At 34.9% G+C, this 9,723-nt stretch overlaps 1 pseudogene; it reads left to right on the top strand.

Annotated features, from left to right (window-relative positions):
- Positions 1-318: 318 nt before the first annotated feature.
- Positions 319-9,365, top strand: LOC119255118 (methylmalonic aciduria and homocystinuria type D homolog, mitochondrial-like; annotated as a pseudogene).
- Positions 9,366-9,723: the final 358 nt, after the last annotated feature.

The following is a 9,723-nucleotide window of genomic DNA, read 5'->3' as shown; positions in this document are numbered from 1 at the left end:
GTGATGGGGTGTCCTCACCCTGCCCCCCCAACACTTTGTTGGAAAGCAGGTGAGAATGACAGACAAATACCCTCCGTTGACTTAGCAGGTGAGGGGGGAAAAAGTAAAATTCCTAGGAAAAAGAAGGGACTCTAAGAAGCCAGCGAGGTTGCTGAGAGTCAGAGGAAAGGGGAGAATGGACAGGCCATTGGCAAAAATGTCGGGGACTAACAGGTATTGGGAAGGAAAGGTCAGGAAAATAGATTGAGGGTGGGGGGTGTGCTATTACAGAGTGATCCTGGGTGGGAGGGCTCTCTGAGGAGTGATGACTTGACAACGATGTGGATGAAGCGAAACAGTGGGCACTTCAAGCAGAGGGAATCTCCCGTGCAAAAGTCTGACACGGAAAATGTGGTTATTGTCAGTGAAGTTCATAGGGCCTATGTGTGTATGGGGGGGGGGGGGCAGGGAGAGTGCAAGGAAAGCTGAGATACCGCCCTGTGTTAGTCATGGTGATTGGGTAACCCGCCATAGACATGGTAATTTGATTTTCCCTTTGGTGGACACCACCTAGGAAGTCAGCCCCAAGTCTGGGGAAACGAAGTGATCAGGAGCCATGAGGAAAATAAATAAATGCACAGACATGAAATCCAAAGCGTAAGAGTTAAGCAGAAAAGACCCCCATCGGGCCTCCCTGGGGGCGCAGGGGTTAAAGAAAGCGCCATCAAGCTCTTGCCAGCCGCTGCAGCAAGAGATGGATCCCCTCCCCAGCTGGCCAGGAGCAGCATATAAGGGGGCAGCAGACCTTTCCTGTCTCACCCGCTGCTCCCCCTCACCAGGTATAAATAAATAAACCTTTAATTAAAAAAAAAAGTTGGTTTCTTCTCAGTCATATCGGCTCCTACTCTGTATCAATTACTTGATATACCCCATACAGTTCTGTTCATTCTCTCTATACTATTTCCTGATCAGTTAGACTTTTGACTTCCTCCAGACTTTTGAAAATTCCTAAATTAGTATATCTATTTCTGACATTTCTACTTCTGTATATCTATCTGCCTGCTAAATATTTTTATCTAAATGTCTCATAAGTTCCCACACTTTACAAGTCTAATACAGAGTAGTTTTTTCTCTCAAAACCTGTCTTTTACTCCCATATTATCAGTAATATAAATGACTTAGCCATTCTCACACTGTCCCAAGATAAAATTACAGTCCTACCCTTGACTTCTCTCTCCATCATACCACCAAATGACAAAATAGCATTGCTTCTGTTAAGTAGCTGTTAAATCATTTGTGTCTTTTCAGCTTTTACAAATAGAACTAGAGTTCAAGGCCACCTTCCCTAGCATGGATTCTTAGAGGTATTATAATGGACTGTGGAAATAGAAGAAATCTAAATCCAAAGTTTAGCTCTGCAATTTACTTAATTTTGTGATCTCGAGATGGTTACTTAACCTTTCAGAACCTTTATATCTTTATATGTAAAATGGGGATGATCATACCCTCTAGCCCATAAAATAGCTATGAAGATTAAGTGTAAAAATGTATACTTAAGTAGAGTTGGTGATATGTAAATACTGGTTGTTACTGTCACCTGCTTCTCTTCATTTCCTATTACCACAGAAATACTACCAATTGTGTTTTATATCTGATCTTGTTACTCCTCACTACTTATAGACTAAAGTAAAAATTTCTTAGTGACAAACAGCTTCCAACAATTTGATTCCTTATCTTTCTCAACTTACCTCTCACTACTTCCTACTCTTTTGCACTCTACACAGCATATTTTGGGATTTTTTTGTTGTTGTTCATTTGTTTTTTAATTGCATCTTTCTCTTTGGCCATTGCATACCTTTCCACTATTATTATCTCTTCATATCTCTTGAAGGACAATTTCCTCCTGATTTCCTAATCTGTATTCCACCTTTTCTTTACCTATCAGACATATGTATTAACAAGTAGGTCAAATATAATATTAACTTTTTCCTGTCTTCTCCCAGAAAAGCTAGTTTCTTCCCCATCTCTACTGCCAGAAAGTATTCTACAGTTTTTTGTATTAAATTGTATTTTATTCATGCTGTTTTTCTTACATTAGTTCTGAAATGCCTATACATCTGATTTAACATTGTATTGGCTGCTTTTGTCATAGTATCTGATGTAGGTGCCCAACAAATTTCAATTGAATGAAAGCCTCTAAGCACTTCTTGTCAGAGAAGCTGTATGTGAAATCATGTTATTTCTGTAAATTAGTGTTAATATCCCCATTTTCCAGATTACAAAACAAAGGAAAGGCTATTTAGATATTATCATAAAATATTAGAGGAGATAACAGTAAAACATAGTTACGGCATTTTAGTTTCTTAGGCAACTGCTGTTTATAGGAAGTATATTTCTACATTCATCTTTTGTTTTGTCAAAATATTTCTTAATTTTCAAATCTTCTATTTATCAGAGGTTGAGTTTATAAGAAAACGCTTACCCTAGCACCATTAGATTAGTATGATAATAAAGGGCCTCCCCAGTGGCTCAGCGGTTGAGCAATGGGTTGCGAAGCTGCCCATAGCCTCTGCAACCCGGTTCGATCCCCGGCTGCTCCCCGGCCTCCAGAGGAGTGTCCCACATGGCGTCCCACATGGCGTCCCACATGGTGTCCCACATCTCCTGCCACCCGCTGCTCCCCTCAGCAGTGTGCTTCGGTCCTTCTGCCTGCTCTGCTCCCCACTCTGGCTCTGGTGAATTCTCTCACCCACCCGCACTTCTGACTGTACCCAGTGCATGTATAAATAAATAAAAATAAATCTTTTAAAAAAAAAAGATTAGTATGATAATAAAATCTTTGTAGGGAAGACAAGTTTCTAACAGGCAAGATTTTATTTGTGCTCAGATTTTGTTTACTTATGTTTCTTATTCCCTGTAGAATAATGATGCACCTATTGAACAAGAAATCAACAGTGCAGAAACTTACTTTGAAAGTGCCAAAGTGGAGTGTGCAATCCAAACATGTCCAGAATTGCTACAAAGAGGTAGGCTGTACTTCAGATATTTTTACACTGATGTGTATTAGATGGTATCAGTAGTTTTGTAATGTGTTGACTAATACACTTAGGAATCATGATGCTCTGTAACTTGATATTTTAACATGTCTGGCTGGAGATGATTAAATGAGGGAGATAAAGACTTTCAAATGTTTCCTGACATCTGACTTCACGCTGCCTTAGATAGGAACATGGAATTTTTAGTAATTTTTTTCCTAAAGTTTAAGGCATTTTACTTCTGGGTGATTGTTACAGCTATAATTTCGTGAGCTAATATACAATACTGAAAAACATCTTAAACTTTTTTATGTGATTTTTTTTATTTCATCATTGTTCATTTTTGCATAGTATTTGATTTCTCCCCTCAGGTATAGTCCCCATAAATCTCCCACCCCACCCACGAACCCTCACCAGAGTTCTTTGTGCTGTCCCCTCCCCTGTCTTGATCCCTCTCCCTCCCCCTCCCCTGCTGTATAGCTCAGATCTATAGTTTGCATACAAGTTTTGTCATTTTTTTTGACACTTTGTTCAGTTTTCCTATAACCCTCTGATAAGTGAAACCATCCAATAATATCTACACAATTGAATAATACTCAGCAATCAAAAAAGATAGACTCATGCCATTCGCAGCAACAGGGAGAGAGTTGGAAGGGATCTGCTCAGTGGAATATTATAAGTCAGAAGAGAAAAAAACATCGGATGGTTTCACTTACAGGGAGAATATAGGGAAACTGAACAAAGTGTCAAAAGCAAAAAACGTTTTAATCACAAGAACTGTAACTTATAAAATGATCTTCAGTTTGTAGAAAGTACTTCAGTTCATCCAACAAGAACAGAACTAAATCAAAACTAAGTTCATTTTACCCTTTTCAAACATAATAAAATAAAATCTAACTTGGTACCAGAATAACATAATCATTTGTCTAAAGAATTTTTTATGCACTCTTTCTTTTTTAAAAAACCAAATTGCTTTCTCCCTGAGGTTGGTATTCTTATTTCTTTGTAGATTTTGAATCACTGTTTCCAGAAGCGGCCACCAACAAACTGATGATTCTAACTGTGACACAGAAAACTAATAATGACATGACTGTTTGGAGTGAGGGAGTGGAAAATGAAAGAGAGCTGCTCCTAGAAAAGGTAATTCTTTCAATTACAGACAATTTAACTATATAACCTTAGTGCAGTTTTAAATGAACCAATGTACTAAAACGGTGAGTGTCTTTTTTTTAGCCTTTATTCCTTTTCTACTGATACCTTTTATTACTGAAAGATACATGCTTTCGAAGACTAAAAAATACCAGTGGTTTTTTTTAGTGTCTTTGAAAAACTTAGATTCAGCCTAATACTTGATTTTTTTGAATTTATATCTATTGCAAGAAATTTGGGAAATACAGTAAAAAATAACAAAAAAGTAATACGAACTCATTATACACTTTTCTTTCCTTCTCATCTTCTGTATCTTTTTCTTTAAATCATGTCGTGTCAAGTAAAAAATGAAAATTTCCCAGCCTTATTCAGAAAGTAAAGAGTAACAGTATATAACATAGTATAGTATATAGTATTTTAACATGAATATATCTTTTTACACCTTTCCATAACATTATATATAGATAATATTTCATTCTTTGTAAATCTGCATTAGTATTACATTGTATGGACAAACCATAAATGTTTACATTATTAAAAATTTCCTCAATAATTAATAAGTTGTAAATCAATATTTTGCTAATGTAGGCACTGAATATATTTATACATGTATTTTTGTGCACACACTTTTACTTTTGCATATTCCTAAAACAGGGAATTGCTAAATCAAGAGGTACATGTATTTAAAATGTTCATAGATGCTGCTGGTTTGCCCACTGAAAAGACTGATACAATTTCATTTTTACCAACTGAGAAATGATACATGATTAAAATATTTTATTTAAAAATTATATAATTATTTCTCCAAGAGTTTGATACTGTGTTACATCAATTTCATTGTCTTAAAGATAAGATAGAAAGGGTTATTCTTTTGCCTGTACGACAGGTTACAAATAATTCACTTGAGTACCTAGCTAATTATACTGGAAAAATTCCTTTTACTAATTTCTATGCAGGAAAATGTTAGGAATTATTTTACATTTTCTTTCAAATTGGATGTATTGTTCTCTTATTTTGCAAAAATACATTAGAAATTACATATGCAACAGAGTATTTTATGATAATGACTTCATACTTAACTCACAGCTTTACTTACAAGTTTTATGTAGATAACAATCATGAGTAAGTTATATACTGGTTAACAAGCAAGTTACAATGAGGCATAAGATTGTCTCTGATTTTAAAGAGATCTGAATTTAGAGTTGAAATTTAAATAGACATAAATCTATAAACATTTTCTGTTTGCATATTATAATTAACATTGCATATTATATTAATATATAATATAAATGTTTCTATTTACATTTTAAGATAATATATAGTAAATGCATATTTACCACTGCCATTTAGTTGCTAGAGAGCTCTCACATACATATTTCATTACTGGTCCTAACTTTTGATCAGTTTTAGATTCAGAACCTCATTTGATACTAACTGTACTATAGTTGTAGGTAAGTTTTCTGTGACCAGTTTCAGGGCTTTGAAATGGCAACATAATTTGCCATGTTATTTTTTTTTAAGATTTATTTATTTTTATACAAGGCCAGGGTACAGGCCAGATGCACAGGAGAGTGAGAGGATTCACCAGAGACAGAGCTAGGAACAGAACAGGCAGACTGACCGAAATACACTGCTGAGGGGAGCAGCTGACGAGACAGGAGTGGTCTGCTTCTCCATGTGGGATTCTTACTGGCGGGCCCAGATCAAACCCACGCTGCAGAGACTGAGGATAGCTTCACAGTGCGGTGCTCACCGCTTGTGCCACCATGGAGGCCCAGCTATGTTATTTTTTAATTTTATAATGACTATGACTCTTATTTTGCATTCTATTTAAGAGCTGACATGCCAAGGAGATATATTATGTCTTAAGGTTTAAATCTATTCTCGTTTTTTCCCAGCAGATGTCAGTGTTTGCTGTTGATAAACAGAAACTTTTAAAAGAAAAACTTGTTTTTTTACAATTGTTTGGGATTCTTCTTTGCAAACATTTAATTGCATTGTTTGCTCTCCTTATAGTTTTGTGTATGACAGTTTAATTTGTTCATGAAATTGGTATCTTTTGTAAACCATATTCAGTAGTTTTCTTATTTTAAGCACTGTGAAGGTTAATGAAATACCGCTATAAGTGTATATATTAAGTATGAATATAACCTAAAGAATATAGCATTATCTTAATACTTTTCATTAGTTTATAAGCTTAAGTTAAATACCTCCATAGCAGAGTTAGCAAATTTTTCCTGTAAAGAGCCAGATAGTAAGTAAATGGGTTCATCCATAGGGTCTAAGCTACTCCACTTTACCCTCATACTGTAAGGTAAGTAAGGATGACATGCAATTGAACAGACAAGGCAGTGTTCCAATAAATTACTTACACAATCAGGTAGTCAGCCAGGCCTGGCTGTGGGTCTTCAGCTTACTAACTGCTTAGTTAGGATATGACCCTTCTGGACTTTGGAGGTTCTCAACTGAATTCCAGAGGTGCTCTGAGAGGTCTCTTTACTCTGGGTGGGCCAACATTCCATGTTATCTAGAACTGTAGAACCTCTAAAAATCACTGTTCAGCTCTCAGCACTGCAGCTGACATGTGCTATAATTCTTGTTGGAATCTCGCCTTGTGTGTGCACAGTTCAGCCCTTGTTATGGAACCAGGGTGAATTGCTCTGCAGACTATTTGGAATATAGCACCCCACAAATTCCAGCTGCATCAGCACTTCAGAACTCTTGCTTTCTATCTGTACTCAGCCTACTAATACTATACTGCATGGACTCCACATCTTTGCCCTGCAACAGGAAAGTGTCCTCAGGCAGAAAGCTAGAGCAAATATGTGGGTCACCTCATTTGTTTCCATTCTTTAAAGATTACAGTTTTGTCCGACTGTTGTTGAAAATCTAAAAACAGTCTTCACATATATTTTAGGCAGTTTTTTGTTTTCAACAGATGATAAGTTTGATACCTGTTACTCTTATGACTGGAAAGGAAATTATGTCCCTGTTTTTGAACATGTATGGTCTTTCCTTTATTTTTTTAACATTCTAATGTGATTCCAATACTTGTACTGTTTTTTTTTTTTAAACTGCATAGAGTTCTCATAAAGCTAACAAAAGCATCATAGAAATTAGGATGGTAAAGTCTAATACTGACAGGTGGTATATAATGATTATATATTGTACAAAAGATAGAGAGGGCTATGTAGTGACAAGTATCCTGTAAAACTTATACCTTTTTTATCCATTCTGTTGCTTTTATGTGCCTTTTTAGAAGTATTTCATGAGTATGTGAGTATACAGATATGTTTTTGAAGGACACACAATGTATTTTTAAACAACTTTCATTCAAAATAATGATGATTTATGTCTGTTCATGAACATTTTGTATTCCCTTTGTTACCTTATTTCTAATAACTCCATAACAATACGAAATAACAGCTATAGTTTATAATATATGACAAATTTGGGAGTTAATAGAACAGAAATGATTGAAAATAGTCCCTAAAACTAGAAATAATTTACAAGAAAAAAACAAGCAATTTAGACTTTTTGAAAGAAATAAAAGTATTGTAGGAACCATTAATCTTTTGGACTGTTGAAAATAATCTTATGGATTTACAGTCTTAATTTATCACTACTGTTAATTTTTTATTCATCTTAATTAAGTTCTTTATCTAAAGCAAAAGATATTTTAAATAAATAAAATCTGTAGTGATACTATGTTGATCATATTATTTGTATCTTTTTCTGTGCAGTTCATCAGTGGTGCTATGGAAATCTGCTACGCTCTTTGAGCTGAAGGCTATTGGGCTGACCTCATTGACCCATCATCTGGATTAGCAGTGAGTAATTAAATACATTTTGAAAACCAGATTATATGATTTGAAAGAAGTGATTTTTTTTAATTATAAAATGTCTATAATTATACCTTGGTAAAAAATAGAGCATTTAAGACATTTTTAAAAACCTCAGAATTTTACCCAAAGAAGTAACACTTGCAGTCACTGCAGTGTTGCAGTCATACTTTGAGGGACCTTTATCGTTCAGTTAAGTTTCTTCATCATTTTAAATTGTTTTTATTAAATACAGTTAATGATTTTCATCCTCCCTAGTAGATTTATTTATATTGAATTAGTTTACTAGTAGTTGACAGCTGGCAATCAATAGTTTCTTTAAGGAAGAAACAATTATTTTTAGAATTAACAAATATGATGGGGTCTCTCCTGATGGTGCAGGCGGTTGAGCGCTGTGCTATGAAGCTCTCCGCAGCCTCTGTAGCGCTAGTTGGATCCCAGCCGGCTGGCAAGGGTCCCACATCGTGCAGCAGACCTCTCCTGTCTCTCCTGCTGCTCTCCTCAGCAGCCTATTTCGTCAGTCTGCCTGTTCTGTTCCCTGCTCTGTCTCTGGTGAATCCTTTCATTCTCCCATGCATCTGACTTGTACCACAGTTCTTGTATATATAAATAAATAAAATATTTAAAAAAAACCTTATTTGTTAAAAAAAAGAAAATATGATGGCAAAACATGTGAAAAAGTAACTGCCAATTAACAAAGTATTATTTTGAAGAAAATAGCTAAACCACTTGGGTAGTTGCTTTTAAAATTCTGGGTATATCTTTAATTTATAAACTAATAAAAACATTTTTAATCTTAAAATAGGAATATATGCTATTTTTTTCTCACAGTCAAGTAAAATATAGTATAAACTAGAAATGAAACATTTACTCTGGTTTTAGTTTCCTTATCTTACAACTCATGAAGCTGAGCCATAGATTTCTAGCTGAAGTTTATCCCACCCTTAATGGTCATGCAATATTGCTCATTTGGTTTTAGATGACATGAAATTTGCTAGATCATTCATTTTGCATTTCCTGAAAACACAGGCATTAAGGGGAACAGAGGTGGTATTAGGGCAACTTAGGTGTTGATGTGCCCTTTTTTATTTTTTGTGTTCAGTTGGCATAAGAAGTATTACTCTTTCTTGCTGATGAAAATATGACTTCAATTTTTATTTCCTCCAGTTTTTTGGACCATATACAAACAACACTCTTTGAAACAGATGAACGCTATCGACATTTAGGATGCTTTGCTGATGATCTTGGCTGCTGTAAAGTGATTCGTCATAGTCTCTGGGGTACCCATGTGTTTGTAGGAAGTATATTCACTAATGCAACACCAGACAGCCATATTATGAAGAAATTAAGTGGAAACTAGCAGTAACATCAATTTATTTGATATACTGTTTGTATATATCATCTGGGTTGATCTATAAACACATCAAAGACTTCAGTGTTTAAAATTATATCTAGGTATTTATTTCACATTACGAATTTCAACATTTATGAATTTCAACATTTATGAATTTGGCAAGTGGTTAGTGATTTTTAAATCTCAAATGGTCATTATGTTATCATTAAATATGCATTGAACCAATATATATTGTACAGAAAAAGATAACATGTAACCAGGGTATGATCTCATATTGTTATTTCTCCCCTTTAATGGAAAAACCTCAGTTTTAATTATTTTTTCCCAAAAATAAATCACACATTTGGTCATGATATGTGTTTTT

Source organism: Talpa occidentalis, unplaced genomic scaffold (genome assembly GCF_014898055.3).
Source record: "Talpa occidentalis isolate TD23 unplaced genomic scaffold, MPIMG_talOcc4v2.1 talOcc4.3, whole genome shotgun sequence".
NCBI lineage: Eukaryota > Metazoa > Chordata > Mammalia > Eulipotyphla > Talpidae > Talpa > Talpa occidentalis.
This window is presented reverse-complemented; position numbering and strand designations above follow the sequence as displayed.